The 26050-nt window shown below is 36.6% G+C and overlaps 1 pseudogene; it reads left to right on the forward strand.

The window, feature by feature from the left end:
• Positions 1-19470: 19470 nt before the first annotated feature.
• Positions 19471-22536, forward strand: LOC131028472 (oligopeptide transporter 7-like; annotated as a pseudogene).
• Positions 22537-26050: the final 3514 nt, after the last annotated feature.

The raw sequence follows: 26050 nt of genomic DNA on the forward strand, positions 1-26050 counted from the left end.
GATTTGGTGCTCCAGAAGCTATTGATTATGTCTAGTTTGCCGGTTGCTGTTCTTGGTCCCAATTGGCGATATTTGATGAAATGGTTAAGTGGTTTTGATGCGGCTTCTAGAAATGGTTCTTAACATGCTAAAGGTGTTCTTGATCATGTCCTAATTGTTTGGTGGCTTTGCATTGGCTAGCATGAAGATTTGGTTATATTATTTGGGTCTGATTGGATATTCTGTGTTATTGACACTGAGGGTTTTTCCCGATTGATGTAACGTGTTCCGCTTGATCTCGACGGGATTTTCGGTCGATGTAATTGTTTGGGAATTTGAATTAGGTCCATGCTATGTAATGTAAATCATAATATTGGTCCGGTGGTTGATCTTTGTATCATGTAATGTAATCTTTGTAATTATGAGTTGAGGGTTGAGGGTTTAGCCGACCTTGTTATCAAGGTTGATGATTTGTATATATAGGTGATATGTTTATGTAATTTGGGTGTGGAATTCTATCTGCATTATCAGGGAGAGGTCAATGTGCGAACATGGATAGATCATTCAACGAAGTGGTGTGGTGAGTTTCGTGTTGTAGGGAAAATACTGTGCTTAACCGAAACTGTAACCAAGCATTAGAAGATGCTATTTCCACAGTTCATTTCCTCTGGATTGTAGTCTGATGTTTATGTAAGTCAGTGAGACTTCACTTTTGTGTTGAGGAGTGTCCTCTAGGCTATTGGCTCAATTGCAAGTGCAATCCCCATTGTAATATTTTCACATACTGCTGTAGAAGTATTATATGATTGTGGGTAGGGTTTCCCACCGTGGTTTTTCCCTTCACCAGGTTTTCCATGTCAAAATATTGGTGTTGTGTACTCTCATGCTTTATCTTTCACCATGCTATTTTTATTTTGCTCCGGTAGAAGGTTTATAATCTGCAATAATTGTTTAACTTGTGGAAAACTGATTCACCCCCCTCTTAGTTTTCCTCTGTTTCATTCTAACATTTGGTATCAGAGTGAGGTTCTCTCTGCAGAAGCCTAATCACTTGAGGAGATCCGATGGCATCAAGTTCTTCATCTAATTTCTACCGGAAGGAGACTCCCAGATTTTATGGTACAAATTACAAATTATGGAAGGAGTGAATGAAGATTCATCTGAGATGTCTTGGAGCTAAGATATGGGAGATAACAGAAAAAGGTTATACCCCTCATGATCCTAGTTCTAGAACTCCAGCACCTGTTGATGAACAAAAGAGTGCTGATAATGATGTAAGAGCAAAAGAACCATTGTTAAGTGCCCTTTCAGATGAAAAATTATTGAATGTCATAGAGCTGGAAAATGCAAGGCAGATCTGGTTGAAGCTTGAAACTCTATATAAAGGTGACCAAGTAGTAAAGATTGCAAAACTTGAAGGTTACCAGGTGAGATATGAAAATTTGAAGATGGAAGAAGATGGAAGGATAAGTTATTTTATGGATAGAGTGAATGAGATTGTCATGGGAATCAAATGTTGCGGTGGAACAATTAATGAGGATGAGGTCATTTCAAAAATTCTAAGAGTTTTACCTCTAGCTTACAAAATGAAAACTATTGCAATAAATGAACTCCAGACAATGCCAAATACCTCTACTACTAGAGATACATTACTTGGGAAATTGTCTGCTTTTGAACTTGAAGAGCTTGGAGATCAGAATGCAACTAAAACAGAAACTACATTTAAAGCATTTGCCTCCGATAATAAGAAGATAGATTGGAAAGAGTTATATGCTAAAGAGATGGAAGACATTGAAACAGAAAACAAAGAACTTGAAGAATTGGAAGCCCTAATTGCTAGAAGAATCCCTAAAGGACTGGTTGGAAGTAAGTATGAAGGAAAAGTTCCATTTAAATGTTTTTCATGCAATAAGATTGGTCATTTTGCTTCTAGATGTCCTGAAAGAGCTGCAAGGAATCATGGAATATTTTTTAGGAATTATAAACCTAATTCGAAATATTAGATCAAACCTAAATATATAAGGAATAAGGACAAATCATGTTGCTATGTTGGTGATGATGATTTTGGTATTATTGATAATTCTGATGATGATGAACCTATAAGTGGATCCAGTAATGGAAGCTCAGGTAGTGGAAAAGATTGGGTCTTTATTGCTATCAAGGATGAATCTCCGGAACTTGACAATGATACAATTCATACTGAGGAGAAAGCCCTAGTTGCTAAAATTGAATAGAAAGATGAATGGGTCATAAACATTGGTTTCTCTCACCATATGACTGGTGATAAGAGGGAATTCCTAACTCGGCAAGAATTTGATGGCGGACTAGTCAGATTTGGAGACAACAAAGCATGCCAGATTAAAGGAAAAAAACCAATATCCTTGGATGGTAAGAACAATACTGACAATGTTTATTATGTTGAAGGTTTGAAGCATAATCTCTTGAGTGTAGGTCAGATGATGGATAGAGGATTTCATTTTCAATTCAAGGATAGAAAATGCAAGATTATCAATAGATTCGGATTGGAAATTGCATCCGGAACTCATACCAAAGGTTATATCTTTCATTTGAACTTCGGTGAGAAGACTTGCTTGATTGCTTAGATTGATGAAAGTTGGTTATGGCATAAAAGGATGTGTCATGTGAATTTTGATTGCATAGTAAAGATCAGTTCAACCTAGGCTGCCAGAGATTTGCCCAAGATCATCAAGCCTCATAATCCAGTATGTAGAGAATTTCAAATGGGTAAGCAAATCATAACTTTCAAAAGCATACACGATAGATCTAATGAAATTCTTGATCTTATTCATACTGATATGTGTGGTCCGACAAGGACTAAGAGCTTTCAAGGAGATAGATAATTTATGTTGCTTATTGATGATTACTCTATAATGACGTGGGTTGCTTTTTTAAAAGAAAAAATCAGAAGCCTTTGAAAAATTCAAAATATTTAAAGCTATGGTTGAGACAGAAACAAGATTGAAGATAAAATGCTTAAGATCAGATCAAGGTGGTGAATTTACATCTGGTGAATTCAACAATTTTTGTGAGAAACATGGAATCAAAAGACAATTATCTGCATCTAGAACTCCACAACAAAATGTAGTGGAAAGAAAGAACATAACTATCTTAGATACTGCAAGGTTAATGATAATGGAAGCCAAATTGCCTGATATCTATTGGAGAGAAGCTGTCAATACTGCAGTCTACACTTTCAATAAAATACACATAAAAGGTGATACTGGTAAGACCCCTTATGAATTATGGTTTGGTCATACTTCTACTGTCAAGTATTTCAGAATTTTTGGAAGTAAATGCTATATTAGGAAGAGATGATGGAATAAGGAAATTTGATCCTAGATGTGATGAAGGAATATTCTTAGGTTATTCTACAAAGAGAAAAGCATATAGATGTTTTAACAAAAGATTGCAAAGGATAGTTGAAAGCATAAATGTCAGAGTGGATGAGAAAAACACTAATCAGATCAGATGATATGACTATGGACCGAAAGATGAGATTGTCATATCAAAACCGGTAATGCAATAATCAATTTAGAGCATTGATCTAGTTGCTCCTGTAACATCAAAAAATTCCACAATAGCTGTTGAAGAGCATAAAGAGTTAGAAAGTCAAGATAATCCAAAGACTTCCAAGTATGTAAAGCTAAATCATTCTAAAGATCAGATCATTGGAGATAAGAGAAAAGGTGTGTTGACAAGAAGAAGATTAGATGTTGAAGAGGTATGTTTCATTTCTCAAATTGAACCAGAATCAGTCATTGAAGTATGTAAAGATGAGAATTGGATGAAAGCAATGGAAGAGGAACTAAATCGGATAGAAAAGAATAACACATGGGAATTGATTCCTAGGCCTAAAGATAAAAATGTTATTGGAACTAAATGGGTATTCAGAAAACAAATTAAATGAAGAAGGACAAGTTGTAAGAAATAAAGCTAGATTGGTTTGCAAAGGATACTCATAGCAAGAAGGAATTGATTATGATGAAACTTATGCTCCGGTTACAAGGATTGAAGCAGTAAGACTATTTCTTGCCTATGCTGCCCACAAGAACTACAAGGTATATCAAATGGATGTCAAATGTGCATTTCTAAATGAAGATCTTGAAGAAGAAGTCTACATTGAGCAAGCTAATGGATTTTCACTATCAGAGAACAAGGACATGGTTTGCAGATTGAGGAAAGCCTTATATGGATTGAAACAAGCCCCTAGAGCTTGGTATGCTAGATTGGATAAACATCTTTTGAAGCTCGGATTTAGCAAAGGTAATGCTGACAGCAACTTATATTATAAGATTGAGCATGATGACATATTGATCATTGAAGTCTTTGTTGATGATATCATTCTTGGAGGAGAAGAAAATCTATGCATGACATTTGCTGATGACATGAAGAATGAATTTGAAATGTCTATGATTGGTGAGATGAAATTTTTCTTAGGTTTGTAGATCACTAAGCCTGATAAAGGTATTTTCATTTGTTGAAATAAATATGTGAAAGAATTGCTAAAGAAATTTGGGCTTGAAAATTCAAAACTAGTTGGAACCCCTATGATAACCGGTTGCAAACTGTCAAAGATAGATGAATCTCCTAAAGTGAACTCAAGTAGATACAAATCAATGATTGGTGGACTACTATACTTAACTCAAACCAGACCTGATATAATGAATGCTGTCTGCATTGCTTCTAGATTTCAGTCTGATCCAAGAGAAAATCATGAAATTATTGTTAAAAGGATATTTAGATATTTGAAAGGAACAACAAATTATGGGTTATGGTATCTAAAGGATGACGATTTCAGATTATGTTCTTATACAAAATCAGATTGGGCACGAGATGTTGATGACCAAAAGAGCACTACAGGTGGCACATTCTTTCTTTAGAAGAAATTAGTCTCATGGCTTAGCAAAAAACAATCATGCACTTCATTATCTAATGTTGAAGCTGAATATGTAGCTGCTGCAACAAATTGTACTTAGATCTCATGGATGAAGCAAATGTTGAAGGATATAAGGGTAACTTATGATGAGCCTATTGTTATTCATTGTGATAATACATCTGCTATTGATATATCAAAGAATCCAGTATTTCATTCCAAATCAAAACACATATCTATAAGATATAATTTCTTGAAAGAAAATGTTGATGCGAAGGAAGTCACATTGGTATATGTGCCCACTTAGGAACAAATTGCAGATATTATAACAAAACCATTGCCTAAAGATACTTTTGAATATCCCAGGAATCAATTGGGGTTCACCACCCCTCTGGAAGAGACTTAGAGATGCAAAGATGCATCAATCCAGAGAACTTATCATAAATATCTTCTGATTTGAGTTGATGAGATGGTGCTGCTACTCAGGGGGAGTAGTCAGCTAATTGGTTCAATACTTTGGTTCAACCCTTTGTCATTGATGTCAAAGGGGGAGTGATGTCCATGTGAAAAACAAATAATCATATTCTAGTTTGAGGGAGAGTTCAGTCAGTTCTTTTGCTGTTATCTTGGGAGAGAGAGTTTCTTGGAGATTGTTGGCATTCTTTGGCACTTGCATGTTTTTCACATTCAATGTTGCCATTAATGCCAAAGGGGGAGATTGTTGGCAATATGCAAGAATTGATTATATGTTGTCATTGATGCCAACATTCCTCTGCTTGGTTGTCAACACTGCTCCAATTGGTTGCTGACATCCTTCGGTTGGACATGGTTTTGGCAGAGGTTATTAGAGATTCTACTCCGGTATGTTCATATTGTTGGATGCGGTTTTGGTAGGTTATTCATGATGATTATATGTATGTCATATTCAGCTGGTTCATGATTTGGTGCTTCGGAAGCTATTGATTGTGTTCCAGTTTGCCGATTGCTGTTCTTGGTCCCAGTTGGCGATATTTGATGAAATGGTTAAGTGGTTTTGATGTGGCTTCTAGAAATGGTTCTTAACATGCTAAAGGTGTTCTTGATCATGTCCCAATTGTTTGGTGGCTTCGCATTGGATGGCGTGAAGATTTGGTGATCCTATTTGGGTCCGGTTGGATATTCCGTGTTATTGGCACTGAGGGTTTTTCCCAGTTGATGTAATGTGTTGCAGTTGATCTCGGTGGGATTTATGGTGGATGTAATTATTTGGGAATTTGAATTAGGTCCATGCTATGTAATGTAAATCATAATATTGGTCCGGTGGTCAATCTTTGTATCGTGTAATGTAATCTTTGTAGTTATGAGTTGAGGGTTCAGCCGACCTTGTTATTAAGGTTGATGATTTGTATATATAGGAGATATGTTTATGTAAGCTGGGTGTGGAATTGTGTCTACATTATTAGAGAGAGGTAAATGTGCGAACAAGGATAAATCATTTAGGGAAGTGTTGTAGAGAGTTTGGTGTTGCAGGGCAGACACTGTGCTTAACTGGAACTGTAACCAAGCATTAGAAGATGCTATTTCCACAGTTCATTTCCTCCGGATTGTAGTTTGATGTTTATGTAAGTCAATGAGACTTCCCTTTTGTGTTGAGGAGTGTCCTCTAACCTGTTGGCCTAATTGCAAGTGCAGTCCCCATTGTAATATTTTCACATACTGCTGCAAAAGTATTATCTAATTGTGGGTAGGGTTTCCCACTATGGTTTTTCCCTTCATCGGGTTTTCCATACCAAAATATTGATGTTGTGTGTTGTGTACTCTCATGCTTTATTTTTCACTGTGCTATTTGCATTTTGCTCTGGTAGAAGGTTTATAATTTGCAATAATTGTTTAACTTGTGGAAAACTGATTCACCCCCCCTCTCAATTTTCATCCGGTTCATTCTAACAACTTGGTCTAATTACCAGAAAGGTGGAAGGAGAATTTGCAGTAGACTAGATAGATTCTATGTGAACAATGAGTGTTTTGGTTTCAAGCCCAATGCCGAGGGGATAAGTATGGAAGTCATCCCTTATACTTTGTGAGATCATCACCCCATTGTTGCCAACAATTTCCCATTATCTGTGGAGGACAATACAAGTTAAAAGACAAACGGGTTTTCCCTAAATGTCAATCTATTAGAAGATGAGGATATCATGACAGCTATAGACATTATTAGATGGTATAGTAGAGGAATTATCCCTCATAGTAGTGCTATAGACAGATGGGTCCAATGTACTTCCAACTGGAAAGCTCTATTCCAAACTGTTGGTAAGAAGAGGGCTAAGGATAGGAGAAGTTTAGAGGCTAATATGCAAGACAAACTTTGTGGGGCAGAAAAAAATATCCAAGGGGACCCCGCTAATGTTGAAGAACTTGAAGCAGTTTCTCAAGCTAGAAATGTGTTAAGGAGGATTCATAATCTCAAAATCCAAGGGGCTAAGACTAGAGCCAGAGTGCAGTGGACAAACCATGCGGATAAAGGATCAAAATATTTTTTTCAAATTCGGAAATATAAAGAGGCCAAGGAAAGGATTGAGACCTTATGTGAAGAAGGTAACATTATCACCAATCAAGAAGATATTCTTGAATCATTTTCTTCCTACTATGCTAAGCCATTCTCTTCTGAAGAGAGGGGATCTGGAATGGAACTCGCAAGAAACAAAATTAGTAGCATTATCCCGACTAGACTCTTGGAGACAAATAGGGCCCTACTAGACTCTCCTATTTCCTTAGATGGAATTAAGAAGGCCATTCAAAGTATGAGTAATGATAAAGCACCTGAAACAGATAGGTTACCCATTGAATTTTATAAGAAGAACATAGACTGGATAGGAGAAGACCTGCTGCAAGTGTTTGAAGAAGATATTGAGAGAAAATCCTTGGGCAATGAAATTAACTCAGGTCTAATCAAACTAATTCCTAAGGAAGGAGAAAAAACTCAGATAAAAAACTAGAGGCCTATCACCTTGCTGAATGTATCATACAAGATTTTTGCCAAGATTCTAACATTGAGTGGAGAAGTTCTACCTAGTGTGATTAACTCTACCAAGACAATCTTTGTGAAAGGGAGATATATCCTTGAGAACCTGATTACTTGCTGGGAGGCAATGGATTGGAAAAAAGAGTCCAATCAATGAACATTTATGCTTTTGTTAGATTACGAGAAAGCTTATGACAGGGTGGAATAGAAATTCATTCTAATGATGTTGCAAGCCCTAGGTTTCCTGCCCTTCTTCTGCCAAATGATTGCTACCTTGATGAATGGGGCTTGTGCAACTGTGGAAGTTAATGGTGTCAGGTATGCTCCCTTCTAGTTTTCCAGGTTCATTAGACAAGGGTGCCCCTTGGACCCCGCCCTCTTTGTTATTGTAGCTGATGCCTTGTTTTACTTGCTCAGGGATGACCCTTTGTCTCTAAAAGTATTAAGGGCAACCCTGCCTAATGGCGAGCAACTCTCTAATGTGAAATTTGTAGATGATACAACCATCATTATATAAATGAGTGAGAAAAATGTTTGTAATCTGATGAATAAGTTGGATCTCTTTTGCTTGGTTTCCGGGAGTAAAGTTTCCTTACCCAAATCTATTATTTTGGGATGGGAGGATAAACCACCTCCATGGTGCTCTAAGTTTTCCTTGGCATGGGGTGGCCCTAGTCACATAGTGAGATATTTGGGTATTCCCTTCTCAATCAACCCTAATCTTAAAGAAATGTGCAAATGGATTAAAGGCAGGATCACCAACAAATTTGGCAAATGGAATAGGCAACACCTCTCCTTAGCATGAAGGTTCTAGGTGTGTCATAAAATTCTATCCTCCTACACCATCTACTATGCTTCCTCCTGGTTATTCACTTAGGCTCAGTTTAATATGGTTCAGAAACAGATTAGAGACTTCCTTTGGTCTGATGGAAAGGGAGGTAGGAGGAGACATGGGATTAATTGGAAATGGTGCAGAATGAACAAAGACCTTGGTGGAATTGAGCTGAAAGATCTGAGGCTACAAGGTATCTCCCTTGCTATTAAGTGGGTTTCCAAAGATATGGAAGGAAATGAACCATGGAAGGTATTGATTAGAAATAACATTGCCAGAGCTACTCCCAGGAAAGCTCCCTATTGGAAAGGATTGCATTTTAATGATCTTTTGGCAGGAAGGTTTGATTTAAAAGTTGCAGGATCTAATGTCTTTAAATCCATTTGGAAGGCTTGGAGTTATGTCTCATCTCATTGAGGGTGATAATATTATAGATGAGAGCAATAGGATTTGTGGAGAAAGAAGCATATGGTGGAACCTCTACCACAAGGAGAAACCACTAGCTCTTTTGCAGGGGTCTTCAACAAACTGTAATTCAGATCATGTTAATATGCTCATTGGAAAGATTGGTGGGCATAATAAGTACTCTAAATTATTTTGGTCTATTTTATCTAATTACATCTTGTGGTACATTTGGAAAGATTGTAACAATGATATCTTTAATGGTAGAGGTAGGAGTCTTACTGAGTCTCTTTAGAGACTCATTTATCATAACATCTCTTTGTAGGTCAACCTTATCCTCAAGATTGATGAAGAAAAGTTCCAAGAGCTCCTCAATGAAGGATCAGTCAGGATGTTGGAAAAAGAAATAGCCCATGGGTGTACAGTCAACAGGCCACTGGATGATGAAGATGAATTCAACATTACTTTGAAGCAACTAATGGTCCATACTTTGAAGATGAAATGGAAAGGGAAAGAGAAGATGAAAGAACCGTCATTTGGTGCAGGTGCAAGGGTAGAGCCAGGTGCACGTACTTCATACACTGATAGACCAATAGAGATCAATCATTATGATTGTACACTCCCTCTAGCTGTTACCCCAATATGCATTGTGATAGATCTGGTGGACGATGAGGAAGTTGATCTGGAGATGGAGTCACTGCCTCCTCCAATCCCGCGTGTTGGTGCTTTGCATGAGCCAACCACCACTTTTGAGTTTGATGAGAAAGTACTGAAATGGGTTGATAGTCCATAGGGATGGATTGCATGGGTAGAATCTGCTAGGTGATGCTTTTTGGAGGGTAGTCATTTTCAAATATTTTGTATGTCACTCCACATTCCTTGATGATATAACTAGTCGAGCTACCTTGTGAGATCTATGTTGATGATATGATTTTCATATGAAGTTCTTAACTTATAATTAATATAAAAAAACATCTAATTGCCATTTATTTGTCTTACTTAATTTATACTTATTTATTATTATTTAATAAAAAATTAAATTAAAAGAATTTAATTTTGTAATATATAAAATATTATAAAGGTCAATATTGATGGTGCTAGTGTAAAAATATATTATATGTATTCACAAGTATTTACACATGTTCTTCATATACATCTGCACTTAGTATTCATACAAGGTTGCATTTATTCTTCATAAGTATTTGTATATATTCTTCATATATATTTGCATTTACTCTTCAAACATTATCCTTCACAAGTATTTGCACATATTCTTCATATACATCTACATTTATTCTTCATCCAAGGGTTGCATATGTTCTTTAATATAGATTTGAAAGATTGAATACATTTTCTCTCTTAGGTATTCTCTTAATTGAACTAATCTATCATTGCAATTCTACTTATTTAACCTCCCATTTATCTTCTATCATTACCACTTAAATGATCTTTCACAAAGATGTAATCCTTTACAAAGGAGACTTTTATTCTACTCTAAATTTGCTTATTACTCTTATGATTTTTTATTATTAAACTTTCTTTTCTTACCATATGTTTTCTCCTTTTATCCTACACATCTCTGCATAAGGGAGGCGACTTCACACAAAGGTGACATCTCATTGAAGTGGGACAATTTGTCTCTTGTAGTGGCATCTTCTTCAAGGGGCCAACCAACACTCTTGTAAATCTTCAACGACTAATCCTTTTCTAAAATTTCTTTAGTAAGGTTTGTTAGAATTCGTGATGCAAACCCCATAAGCCCAGTTATCTTCTACAAGAATACCTGTCACACATATAGAGAAAATTGAACAACAAAATAATTGAAGACAATAACAATGAAATTGATTGAATTGCTTATATTGCTTATTGCTTAAGTTACAATGAAGGATATGACATCCTTATAAAGAAATCTAACTCTAAAGATAAAAACCCTAAATGGTGGAGTTTCCAAGATAGACTGAGAGTTAAAACAAAATGCATGAATTAGTCATGTATGCACAAAAAGCATAATAGACTAATTAAATGCATGAAACTCTCAAAATCTAAACATAGTTTGCTTTTCCTAGTTTGCATTATGCATGAAGATAAATATTAATTAATTATTCATAATTAATTTATTAACTAAACAATAAACTATTTAGTGAATTAATGCAATTAAGTGAATAATTAATGTATAAATTATTTACTCCAACACCCCCCCGAATACACAACTGGGAGAGAGGCAAAGATATAGGAAAACACATGCAAAGATGAATGCATGATGGGTCCTGGCCTAAAGCCTGATGAAGTACCCATGAACAAATATGGAAGTTTCTCAGAAACAGAGCAAAGGAGAAAACCCAGTAGGAACAAAAATCCTCTCCAAAAGAGAAAAAAAATAGTACAAAACCAATGTCTCAAGAAACTCTCTCAAGAACATATGTACTACCAACCCCCCATGAAAGAGGATCAAGGTTCCAAAGCCCTCCTAGAATGATAGAACCCATGTTCTGATGATCAAACCGATGTGGCTCCAATGTGGAGGAAACAAAGTCAACGGACAAAGAAGAGGAAAAACCTGTATGTAAGGCAAAACCGGAAGGCCTGGATGCTGATAAAAGGAGAACGCATAATGATCCTGAAAAGGAAGCTCCAATGATGGTGGGATTCTAGATGTGTTGGATCTGTCATCTGAGAGGGACTGATCATCCTCTAATATATCCTTAACAACAACAATAGCGGGCTCAATGCATGGAGCTAAAATGTAAAGCGGTGCTGAAGAGGAATTCTGCTGAACAGATGCTAACTCAATAGGAGGTGGAGGTGTAGAAGTCACAACACTGGTCTCAGGAACAACACATAAGTTCAAGTGACTTGACTTAACCTCAACATGCTCTCTTGAAAAAAGAGAGGAATTTTCAAACAATGGAGAAGATGGACCAAAATGAGAAAAGGAGTACAAGAGGGTAGAATGATCAACTATCCTTGTGGCAACAATGTCTCCAGTCTCGCTGTCTCTGATGTGTACTGAATCTCATGTGAACTCAACTGTCTTCCTTGTCTGCCACTATGAGCAATTTGATAAATAGAGAGAAGGTTAGTAGACAAAGATGGTACACAAAGTACATCATTGAAAGTACAGTCATCAACATCGACAAAACCCTTCCCACATACTGTCATAACAATGTTGTTTCCCATCAAGATGTGTAGTGTGGTAGAAGCCTGAAAAGATGAGAAAATATCCTGAGAAGATGCCATATGGTGTGAAGCACTTGAATCCAGTAGCCATCGAGAAGAGGGTGAACTAGTGGTTGCACATAATGCATGACCCTTTCCATTGGACTATCCATCTGTCTGGAATGAAGGAGAAGAAGAAGACCCGTCATATGAAAAATAATGAATATTTCTCTTTACAAGAAGAGCAGTCAAATCTTAAATCTGTTTCTCATATCTATCAAACTTCTTCTGATGGAATTGTTGTTAGAGTATTCGGGTATTTACTTGATTAATTAAACAATATTTGTTTAATTATTTAAGTTCCCTTTATCTCTTTTACACTTAAGCTAACTTTAGGTGCATAATAATTAATTCTTTTATTAATTATTATGTGCAAACCTAGGTTTTCCCTTTTAGGGTTTCTTGACCTATTAAAGGTTGAGTTCTTTCTTTTCATTGTAAGAAGAAGGATTATTACATTACACTTTTTGTGAATATTGAGCTCTCTCTTTTTGAGCATATTTTCTGTGTATTTCTTTCTTCTATGATTTGCTTCCTTGCTTCTCCTTGTAACAGGTTTTTCAGATTGCAGAGATCATTTGGGCTCATATGGTGTTGTATTTTCTTAACTGCAATATGGTATCAGAGCCCAAGGGTTTTGAGCAATTTTCTTTTGGAAAATGTTTTTTTGGGGGGGTTCCCCACGGTATGCAGGGTACCGTGGGGCCCCCTACCTCCATGTAGGCCTGCCACCGCTGACAGAGCGGGCTTAGGCCCCGCCATCCACCCGACCTCCAGTGTTGCCGATGCCACACGACCCCCGGCGGCCCTGCCTTGCTGACCCCCGCCGCCACAGCGCCTGCTGGCCCCACCGCTTGCAACTCGCCTGCGACCCTTCTCTTGTTGCAGCTCCCCGGCCCCGCCACACGCCCACAACGCTGCTCCCCGCCGACCCTTTGGCAGCCACTTGACCCATCCTTCCGCCACCACTCGGCCTCGCCGCCCGCTGCTCCCCGCCGGACCCTGCCGACACTCCAGCCACCTACCGATCCCGTTGGCTCTTGCAACTGCCGCTCGGCCCTTGCTATCGCTGCCGCCGTCGGAAACCACCACTTGGTTTGCTGGCCCACTCGGCCACCAGAGCGCCCCCCACTGGCCACCTCCGCCCGCCCCAGCCACCAGACTACCCCTTCCTCTTGTTTTGAAGGGGGGTTTGGTTTTTTGGCCATATCTTGGGCATCCAGAGTCATTTTTTTGAAACTGAATAGGCGTCAGAAAGCTAGTTCCAAGACGGACCTCGCGATGTTGGTATTTTTTTTCTAATTTTGCTATTTGACTATGTTTTTTTCTAGTCAAAGTGGGGTCTCTTTTTTGCACTCCAGGAGATGTAGAATGTGCATCCGAACTCCGTTTTTTGAAAAAATTATATTTTTGAAAAGCGTGTGCTGTGTACTTTCCATCCATCTAAGTTTTATTTCTAGATTCTGCTCCATGCATATTTTATTCAGTTTTTTTATTTTCAACACTCCGGTGGATATCTTGGTTGTTTTTCAGGTCCTAGGATCTCTTCTCTGAGTAGGGTGTCTCTATTTTGGTTCTCCTTTCTATTTCCAATTTTATTATCATTGTAGCATTGTATTTATGCAAACGCACTGAGATAAAGTGCCATGATGCATTGTTTACTTGGGATCTTGCACATCTTGTGCCTTATTGTATATGCACTACTTTTAAAGTGCCATGAGGGGGTTGATGTTTGCCTTGTTTTCCATCCACCTTTGTCAAGTGAGTGTTCCTTCAATGACATTCACCTCATGTTGTGTGTCAAGTGAGTGTTCCTTCCATGACAACGTGTATTTTTCTTAGCACCATTGATGTTCCTGGTTCTTTGTCATGCAATTCTTCTTGGCCGTTATTTTTAGTGTTCCTATCCCTCTCCTTTTTCAGCATTATGGGGAGGTTTTTCCTGTTGGTTCTAATGCTTTCGTGGTTCGATTGATCAACTCTTCAGGCTTTGGTGTTTTCATGCCATCTGTATCTTTGATTTCAGTTGTTTGCCTTGTTTGCCTTTTGATTCGAGTAGTGTCATTTGAGGGCACTCATACAGATTACAGTCTTCTCTACTGGTCATGTTCTATTTCAGTGGAGGTTCTTCAGATCAACAGTTATTCTTCGACAATGTTTGCAGGTTCTTCATGCTTCAGTGGTATTCTCTTCCATCTCTTTTTGAAGTAGAGTTTTTTCCCACATGGTTATCTCTATTTCTCCAGTTCATAGAGATTTAATTATATTTGGGAACCTGATCAGGCCTTATTGTCGGGACCCATCTTTCTTGCTTTCAGTAGCTGTTCTAGGTTTTAGCTTCTCCCTAAGTCTAGCTTAAGGGGGGGTGTTAGAGTATTTGGGTATTTACTTGATTAATTAAACAATATTTGTTTAATTATTTAAGTTCCCTTTATCTCTTTTACACTTAAGCTAACTTTAGGTGCATAATAATTAATTCTTTTATTAATTATTATGTGCAAACCTAGGTTTTCCCTTTTAGGGTTTCTTGACCTATTAAAGGTTGAGTTCTTTCTTTTCATTATAAGAAGAAGGATTATTACATTACACTTTTTCTGAATATCGAGCTCTCTCTTTTTGAGCATATTTTATGTGTATTTCTTTCTACTGTGATTTGCTTCCTTGCTTCTCCTTGTAACAGGGTTTTTCAACTTGTAGAGATCATTTGGGCTCCTGTGGTGTTGTATTTTCTCAACTCCAATAATTGTGACTCATCATGCCATGGCTTATTGCAATAAGCACAAATAGGTGTTTCTTTCTTCAACGATTCTCCCTTATGAGAAGGTGAACCAAAGGTGTTATGTGAACTGAAATCCTTTCCTTTCCTGACGGTCTTTGGATTCTGTTTCTTTCCTTTGCTAGATGAAGCCTTCATGTTTGTTTGAGTTGGAGTAGTAACAAGCGCTGAAGATTTTGAAGACTTCAATGTACCCATCTGAATTAACTTGGATTGTTCTCGCATGAGTTGAATGAAATACTCATCAAGAGAAGGCATTTTTTAGTTGGAGCCCATAGCATCCTTTGTAGCATAGAAGGCTAAAATAAAGACAAAATAATTCAGACCAAGCATTGCAAGAATAGAAAAGATCAAGTGATCATATTTCTTCTCAATACCTGACTGCTTTAAATTAAGCCTCAAGGAATTAAGATTTGTGAAGAGGTCCTGGATCATGTCAAAATCAGAAGGATGAAGACATATTAGCTCATTCTCTAACTGATAACTCCTGAGTGTGTCCTTCTTACCAAATAAAAGCTCAAGTTGTGCCCAAACTTCCCGCGGTGTATTGCAAGACTCAACATGAAACAAGAGATCAAGAGAGATACTCATGCAAAGAGTGCCAAAGGCCTCATCAAATCCATTGAACCATTTCCTCTTTTCTGCAACACCTGTAGGTTCGAGTTCTGTACCCTTGGTGAGTCGATACAACCCCAACTTCTTTAGAGTGATCTCAATGAGAGACTTCCACTCGAGAAAATTAGAAGTGGTAAGAAGAGGCATGCTTATTTTCTCCATGATGTTGGAAAAAGTACAGATCTAAGATAAATAAAATATAATAATAGAGCCCCAAAATCAGAACTTAATACCTCTGAGAACAAGTATTGCGGAGCTCAGATCACAGGAAGGCAGAATAGGACTAGAACATGCATTATTTAATTTAGAAGGAATAAATAGAAATATGGTAAAAAAAAATACAAATAAGGACCTGATATCTAGATAGAGCTCTGAATCAACTTTTTGACGATATTTTGTTTGTGAAAAATGGAGTCCGGATGCATAAGATATGCCCCTGGGAGTAAAAACAATAACTTCAAAATTCAATTGGCAAAAAAGCCTGATAAATGATAAAATAAGAAAAAAATACTTCTAAAAATGAATCCGCCTCAGAAAGAGCTTTCTAACAATATATTATTTGTCAAAAAACACCTCCGTTTGCTCAAGTTAGAGCAAAAAAACCATACCCTTGTTAAAAAGCCTTAGAGAAATTTTTTTACCACCCCTTGGTGGTTGGGTAGCTGTGGGGCAGAGTGCAGGTTGCAGGCTGGGTGACTTTGTGGTGGCAGGGCTGGCGGTTAGCTGGCGGGCGACTGGTAGTGTTGAAACTGCTAGCAGCTTTGAAACTGCTGGTGACAACCTATGTTGTTGACGACCTGGGAAGTAGCTTGCGGCTATAAAACGCTGAAACCTTGAGTGATTTGCATGACTGCCAAGGTAAAAACAACAGTTTGGTAGATCGCGCCGGCCTCGGCAAGTCGTTAAACTGCCAATTTTTTTTTTTTTGACGAAATTTTATAAAATTTCGTACCTGTACGACTTGATTGAAATTTTTTTTGCCCGAGATACCCCTATAACTAAATATAAGCAATTTATATATTAAACTTCATAGAATCGACCTTCTAAAACTAATGGTGAGGTCCGTTTGGGCCTAAAATATTTCAAATTTTCAAGTACCCTCTGGAACAGAGAAAACCCTCGAACTTCGAACCCTTGCAAAATGGACTCTGTATATCGGATTTCAGTGAAATGAAAGATGATCCCGACTTTATCGAGCCTTCTGGAACTAATTGTGTGATCCAAAGTAACCCAAGATGAACAATTTGCTGTGCATTGAAATAATCTCCAAAGAAAGAGAACAAGAATCTTCATATTTGGAGCTCTGATACCATGTTAGAATTCATGAAATGCAAACCCCACAAGCCCAATTATCTTTTGCAAGAATACTTGTCACACATACAGAGAAAATTGAACAACAAAATAATTGAAGACAATAACAATGAAATTGATTGAATTGCTTGTATTGTTTATTACTTATTGCTTAGGTTACAATGAAGGATATGACATCCTTATAAAGAAATCTAACTCTAAAGATAGAAACCCTAAATGGTGGAGTTTCCAAGATAGACTGAGAGTTAAAACAAAATGCATGAATCAATCATGTATGCACAAAAAGAATAATAGACTAATTAAATGAATGAAACTTTTGAAATCTAAAAATAGTTTGCTCTTCCTAGTTTGCATTATGCATGGAGATAAATACTTATTAATTATTCATAATTAATTAATTAACCAGATAATAAATTATTTAGTGAATTAATGCAATTAAGTGAATAATTAATGTATGAATTATTTAGTCCAACATAGTTGGCCATCATAAATTACTTGATCTCTTTCCTTAATCAATGCCTTAGAATATAATTTATGCTCTTAAAATATATTCACTGCCTTTTTATAATTTGTTATTTTTTTGCCTATTAATTGTAACACTTTTTACACTACTTCGCTCCTCTAAATAAAGTCACTCATCTCACACACATTTTAGGCATTGTAAACTTGTTTAAATATTTGGGTAAACACCAATGTCGACCAACATTGGTTGTTGATTGATTGGAGTTTATTAACATAGTAATTGATTTTGATCCTCTCAAGGTGAGGCATTAGGCATAATGGTCAACCTTTGTACTATCTTTGCTTCTTATTATATCCACTGCCTTTCAATCATTGTTGTTGTCCTTGCATTTAATAAGTTGGCCTAAAACAAAGATTTATTGTATATTGTCTTTCATAATGCAAATGGTACATAGTAGTTGATAGGAGGAAACACTAAAGTAGATAGAGATGTTGACTAGCATGATGTATTCTTGAATAATGCTTAGTGGCCTTTGGCCTTCTTTCTAACCTCATTAACGATTGCCTTCTATCGTGGAGACAATGCTCTTCATGCCTTTGACATCAATGACAATTAATGTGACATTCTGTCTTGACAGTAATGTTCCAACTATAATATTTCCAACATTCCCAAGAACTTGTAGGTGGAACTATAATTGTACATGTCATCTTTGCCACTATTGATGAACCCCTCCTTTCTTATGAATTCATTACAAATAATGGGTGGGATTAAACATTAGAAATTAGCATCTTAAGTGCCTAGAGATACTTTTTAAGGATGTTGAAAACATGTAAAATGACATAAGATTTACAAGGTAAGTCATACCTAAATCTTTACAAGTATACTATGGAGATACCTAGAATGTGAAGAAATTTTATTGATTGCACCTTCTTTAAGTTCATGCAAAAAAATGAATTTATTGACTCAAATCTCAAATTACAATAATTAATTTTATAGGTGGTCTTGCAAAAAGACCACATAAAAGAAATGACTCTAAAGACCAACCCTTGCTCTTGTGGGAGGACCACATTTATATAACCATATAGCAATCCTAAAATCATAAGATCATGTCATGTTACTAATATGAAGGCATGCATGATACAACGTATCATCTTAGGCAATAAATATATAATAGTACTCGACAACACATAAGCATATTTGATTTAATGTTTCAAGCATGTAAATCTTTCTTTGATTAAATATTGTACAAAAATATGGAAGAAAACACATCAATCATGTGTCTAGCCACTTGTAGCCCCTGAGATCGTTAAACCTTGAAACCAAAATCTAATTATGCATTTATTCTCACAATTGATAATAACTCTATCAACTCAATTGAATTTCATTTTGATACCAACACTATATATATCTCATCACCTATTCAATCCTATTGTACCATTACAACTTTAGCTACTAATACAAGATTCTAATTTATCTCTTACAAATTAAAAACTCATGGCTTCATCATATTTGTGGATATTCGTAATATTGGAAATTTCATTGTAATGTCTCATATAATTTTATTTTATACCTGAAAAGATTTGTGATACATTTTTACAAGAGTTTCACATTAAAAAAACATATAAGAAAGTTGTACGATGATGCACACTCCGGTAAAGTCTTAAGCTATTGCTTTGAACACTAAACATTCAATAAAGATGTGCACCCCTACACTAAAATGACTATCCAACCATATTTAGAAACTTATATAAGAAGAAAAACGTGCATTGGAAGATGTGTCCCTTTGATAAATTTCTAAATATATGACTGCATAGCCAGTTATTGTACATCATGAAAAGACATGACATGCCATCCTTCATGTCAATTTTGTTACTTTGCACCAATATTTTTCTTCCTTGTGAAAGTTTACTTGCATCATGGAAGGGGAGCTTTATGGTACAGTATAGTATAGTTCATCATGGCGGTGACACTCTTGATCGAAGAGAAAAGAGGAAGGGGCACTATTATAGGGTAGGGTCTTCCCACGGAGAAATAACAAGTTTTGGAAATTCATTCCCAAATGCTTAGAACGAATCTTAACTGTTCTGTAAGCTGGGGGAATATGCCTCGTTTATCTTCACTATAATAAATGGGATTTTTTACTGCTGAGATTACAGGGAAGGAATAAAGGTAGGCACGTTAGTTTGTTGTAAACGGATCATCAATCACGCACCTAAAGGAAGTTCATTCTGGTTCAGAAATTATGGAGGACGCTTGCGGCTCAGCTTCTCTAGCACCACGTAAAAAAGTTTTTTTTGAGATCACAGAAAGCAATGACATGTAGAGTTTGGAGTTATTTTTATGCCCTTTTTTCCTACTAACATGATGAATTGTTACTCTGTTATATTGCAGTTCTTGAACATGATAGAAAACATTCAGAGAGCAACGGCGAGGTGAATACTGAAACTGAATCAGATAATGATGAAAAAGAAGACCCAAATGGTTGTTACACTGAGGAGATGGTTAATGAGGAAGATGTCTCCCCAATTGAGCAAGTAGCTTTACAGTCCCCACAACTGATGATCCATCTCTCCCTGTGCTCACTTTTAGGATGTGGGTGTTGGGATTGCTTTCATGTATGGGTCTTTCTTTCCTCAATCAGTTTTTTGCCTACAGAATAGAACCTCTTACTATCACCACAGTACTGTCTGCACAGATTGCTGTACTACCACTAGGACGTTTCATGGCCGCGACACTGCCTGAAACTAAGTTTAAGATCCCTGATACCAAATGGAAGTTTAGCTTGAATCCAGGACCTTTCAATGTGAAAGAGCATGTCCTTATTACCATCTTTGCTGGTGCTGGAGCGAGCCGTGTTAGTGCAATCCATATTATCAACATCATAAAGATCTTCTACAAAAGGAAGTCGGATCTGTATATAGCCCTATTGATAGTTCTCGCGTCACAGGTAAAAGTGTAATTTACAATTTTATTCCATGCTCATTGGCTCAATGAGTTAATAGTTGTGGATTTATATATTGCAACATGTGCTGTTTTAAAATAAAAACGAGATTCTCTAATAGAATGGAATGGAGGATCTATGGGACCACACATGCTGTTAGTAGCTTAACTAAGATTTACTGAGCAATGAAAAACTACTCAAGTTTCTGTGACTTAAGATGTATAAATTATCCCATAAATGGTTATCTTCTTTTGCAGACATTGGGATTTGGATGGGCTGGCATATTTCGAAGGTATTTGGTAGAGCCATCTACAATGTGGTGGCCTGCAAATCTGGTCCAAGTCTCTCTATTCAGGCATGCTCTTTTTTACCATGTTAGGAGCTCAAGGCTTAAGCTCGGTTGCATTTGCGATCATTTTCTGTAATGAAGTTTCTGTTGCTGGCTCTTGTTGCCTCTTTCTGTACCAAAGGATTTCTTTAACATCACCCTCCTGTTGTAGTAGATAGATTATAGCACTTGCTTTCCAAATTGGGCAGTGCAATCAATTTGTTTTCTAGCAGATCATCAGAAAGGGCTTCTAATTCCTCCTTTGTTTTAGTCTCTTGTGCTTTCTTACTATTATGCCATTGAAAACTGTTAAGAAATCTTTTTATGCCATTTATTGGATGTTTTTTTTTAAATCACGGATTCTGTTGCAGAACACTTCATGAGGAGGAAGAGAAACAAAAAGGAGGCGTAACGCGTATCCAGTTCTTTCTAATAGCTTTAACATGCAGCTTTGCTTATTACCTGCTTCCTGGGTATCTTTTCCCCTTGCTGACATCTTTTTCATGGCTGTGCTGGATGTTTCCTCGATCTGTTATTGCACAGCAGGTTGGTTCAGGCCTTCATGGGCTAGGTCTGGGTGCTGTTGGATTTGATTGGTCAACTATCTGTTCATATCTGGGAAGTCCACTGGCCACACCCTGGTTTGCCGTAGCCAATGTGGCCGTTGGCTTTGTGCTCATAATGTATGTGATTACACCACTGACATATTGGTTTGGTGTTTATGATGCTAGAATCTTCCCCATATTTTCCAATGACCTGTTCACATCTACAGGACAGATTTACAATGTTTCTGCCATAGTGGATTCCAACTTTCGTTTGGACGAACAGGCCTATGAGAAGTATGGCCAGTTACATCTTAGTACATTTTTTGTTTTTTATTATGGCGTAGCCTTCGCAGCATTGGCCGGCACGGTCATGCATGCAGTCATCTTCTATGGAAAGTAATAATTTCTCTCTTCCCTCCACTCTAATATAATTCAGACATCATTGTTTTAGGTTAAAAATCACAGTCTTAACGTTTCATAATTTGTAATAGCAGAGACATATGGAATCTCAGGACGCATACCTTCAAAGACAGGAAAATGGATGTGCACTCTAGGCTCATGAGAAAATACAGAGCAATACCAGAGTGGTTGTTTTTCACAATTCTTGCCTTGACTTTAACAGTCACCATTACAGTCTGTGAATGGTTTAAGGATCAACTTCAATTGCGGTGGTGGGGAGTGCTCCTTTCACGTGGCCTTGCCATATTCTTCACTCTACCAATTGGCATTATAAAGGCTACTACTGATAAGGTATCAAAGACTCGCATTTTGAAAAAGAGATCAGTGATCGTGCCTCAAATTCTTGCATAAATGTACTTTTTCTTACTTTTTCCTTTGGTCAATGCAGAGCCTGGGCTTGCATGTCACTTCTGAATACATTTTTGGCTACATCTTCCCAGGCAGACCGGTGGCCAATATCTGCTTCAAGTTTTTGAGTTGTATCACCATCAGTCAAGCCCTAAATTTTCTGCAAGACTTCAAACTTGGTCAGTACATGAAGATTCCTCCACGCTCCATGTTCATGGCCCAAGTAAAGCTCTTGGCATCCCAAGCAACTTCTGTGATTCAATTAAGTACTCTCGCTGTAATTATTGAGGATTTTCTCCTTCGCATTGCACTCATATATATTTATTTATGCAGATGGTAGGGACAAGTGTTGCTGCACTGGTATCCATGGGAACAACATGGTGGATGATTGACAACGTTCCCAATCTGTGCAACACAGCCGTGTTACCAGATAACAGTCCATGGGTTTGTCCAGCGGACCGAGTGACATATGATACATCTGTGGTTTGGGGATTGATCGGTCCAAGGCGAATTTTTGGAAGCCTTGGCCCATATGGTGCTGTTAACTGGGATTTCCTAATAGGAGGCATAGCCCCAATCTTGGCATGGCTTTTGCAAAAGTTGTGGCCTGAGAAAACTTTGATAAAATATATAAATATTCCTGTGGTTTTTTGGAGCGGCATCACAAATGCCTCCTGCTACTGCAGTGAATTTCACTAGCTGGTTGATTATGGGATTTATTTTCAACTTTGTGATATACAGATATCACAAACAATGGTGGCAGAGACATAACTATCTTCTTTCAGCAGGACTGGATGCAGGTTTGGCATTCATGGCTGTGCTTCTCTATGTTTGTTTGGGCCTAGAGAATGTATCTTTGAAGTGGTGGGGATCAAATTTAGATGGTTGTCCATTAGCTTCCTGCCCAACTGCTAAGAACATATCAGTTGTCCAATCTTTGTTTAACAAAAATAGAATTAAAATTTTTTTTTTTTTTTTGGGAAAGGAAAGAGTGATTTTATCAACAATCTTCTTTGTAGAGTCTATATTTTTTTATAGATGTATCAGCAAAATTACCTGGGGTCAACACTACTGAGTGGCTTCAGGGGGTCCATATGAAATGAAATATAATATATCATTGTTGCTTGGTTTTAGTTGGCGGACCATTTTTTAAAGTTGGAAGTTGTTTGATTTCTTCTTACAATAGTTATATTCCTTTCTCAAAATAATATACAATTTTTTTTTTTTTGGTTTCTTTAATTTTGTACTGTGTTGATTTTTAGATTATTGTTTTTAACTATTTTTTAATAGATTGAACAGTTTTAGTTATATTTTCAATACTGTAATATTCAAGTCTATTTGTAATTTGTCTCATTTTTGATGACCCTTTTAAGAGATAGGTATTGTTTGTCCATCTTTTATACCCATGCATGAACCATGCATTTAGTACATCAATCATAGAGGGGGAAGCGAGAGAGAGAAAATGAACCACTTTCATAGCTTGTCTAGAAGTATAGATGTTTAGCAGTATAATTAAGGGGATTGTTAAAGAATATGTAGGAAATACATAATGGTTCCACTGTGTTGTATTTTGGGAAACAATTTTTTTAATAAATGACTAAGAATCTAACATTTCATAGCAAGAAAAAGTATTTTGAAATTGACATCATTATATCAAAAAAATAGTTCAACAAGGATTGTTTGGGATTATATATTGTCCTATAGAGGTTTAGATATCCAATATATTCAATAAACTCCTTGCTAGTGGCAAATTTAAACAAGTTTTTGATTTGCTTTGAATTTTTCTTAATAATCATTATGAAAATGAGTGAAAGAACAATGAAACATTATTGTTTCATTTTGATTAGATGATAATTTTTTGTTAGATTGGAAGTTAGATAACATTTAGTTTTCATTTAATTTTTATTCTTTTATTATAAATGTTAGTTGCTAATGTGTACCTTAAAAATTGCCACATCCTCCACAATAGGTACTTTTGCAATGGATAATTGTGAGGAAAAAAATAAAATAAGTACGGGTGCCTTAGGACATAGTACTCACATCCATCATTTCATAAATTGATGTTACAAAAGAGTGTGGATATCCATCAAAGTATAATAGATGGAGGGATTTTGTTAAAAGGATGTTGTAGATGTGCATAGAGAGGAGGAGGAAAGAAGATGTAGAGGGGGGTTCAATCCCTCCCCTAGAAGAATGTTACGTTTAGGAAACTTGTATTCCATGAAACCTTTTGTGTACCGATGGAAGGGAATGAGATGTGAGAGCATCACAAACAAGATATTAACATGACCAAGGAGGAAGGATAATAGACCAAAGGCTGAGGAAGGTTTGTAGACTAGTAGCATTTCACTTTTTATAGTTGAGAGGAAGAATTTATTCATCTCTCGACCAATATAAACCTTAATCTAATCCCCATTATGGTGGAAATTGTTAGTTTAAATATGGATGCTTATTTGGGGTTTCCCCCATCAAATGAAGTTGTAATATCTAAGGAGGCTATAATCTTGACTAGATGGTTGAAGACTCATAGACTAGGATGTAGATGACATTGATAGGATTCAAATTTATAGCTGTAAATTATATTTCCTTAAAATATTATATTGATTCAAGGCAAATAGATAACATCTAAAGTTGTATGTAGGCATGATTCTCATTCAAATCTTTACCTAAGCCTTGACCATTTCCAGTTTTATTGTTAGCATTATTCTCTCTTCATGTGTTGGCTAATTGGGGACAAAATTGTGAGACATGGACCAGCTCTGATACCATGTGAAATTTTGCCAAGATCAAGAGGCAATGGAAAGCACAAATAAGAGAGAACAAAATAGATGATAGAAATAAACTGTATTCTATCAAGATGAAAAATATGATCAACTGGATCATTAAGCATTACATACAATGAATATAAGCCTGCTTATATAGGCAAGGCTATATGGATATGTGAGCACACAAATATGACATGTGGCTCAATAAGAAACAAGGGTAGGTAGGAAATAGGTGTGGGTAGGTAGGAGAAACAATATAATAGTCCACATGAGGTGGATCACCCACTGAATGTGGAGTGTAACAACAAGATCAACACCATAAAAGGTGGAAATTCTCCTACACACACTATCCCAATGTGGCACAAACACCCAAGTGTCTCATACCCAAACTACTATGAAATGCATGTACCTAAGTAAACTTAAGTAAGGTGTAATAATATCCAAGATGAATAATTATTTACACCAACAAAAATAAAGTAATAAAAGTGTTATCAACGTACATAGCTATTTTACCATCTTTAGTTTGAGGTTGTCTTAGCTTGTAAAAAAATATTTGAAATTGGATATAGAAATGTTTTGGGTGTTGTTGTTGTTGGCCATACCAAACACCTATTGTCGTTAGTGGGGATGCTCTCATCATGAAAGAGGTGCACTCAACCACTTCATACAATAGTCGTTGTGATCCATAAATGACCTATTGGTTGTGTGCAAGTGTCTTAAATTATATGTTCAAGTAAAAAGGAAGGACCTCACATTCATGTTTGTAAGGAAGAATATTTGTCACTGAGATAATTGGATTTAGAAAGAGTAACACATATTACCAAATGGTTTGTTTCTAACTACTACATGTGACCTATAGTAATGCCTTGCGTTAGTAAGATCTCCTTGGACATGGATTAAATTTTGTTATGATATGACAATTCTTTTACAATGATAACAATTATTCATAATAATGTCAATGATTAATTTTTTGGGTGTAGAGGATAATGCATCAATATTTCTTTTATATGGCTAGATGTGGCATAACAATGTAAATCTTGAGTTTCTTAGTGGTCATAGTACGTTTTGCTAAGATGATATGTTGGGTTGGATGGTACTACCCTATACTAGATGGTGGTATGGATTCATATTAACACACCTTGTAAGTTTATATATTTATACTCTATATCTTTAAA

This window comes from Cryptomeria japonica, chromosome 5, assembly GCF_030272615.1.
Source record: "Cryptomeria japonica chromosome 5, Sugi_1.0, whole genome shotgun sequence".
NCBI classification, from domain to species: domain Eukaryota; kingdom Viridiplantae; phylum Streptophyta; class Pinopsida; order Cupressales; family Cupressaceae; genus Cryptomeria; species Cryptomeria japonica.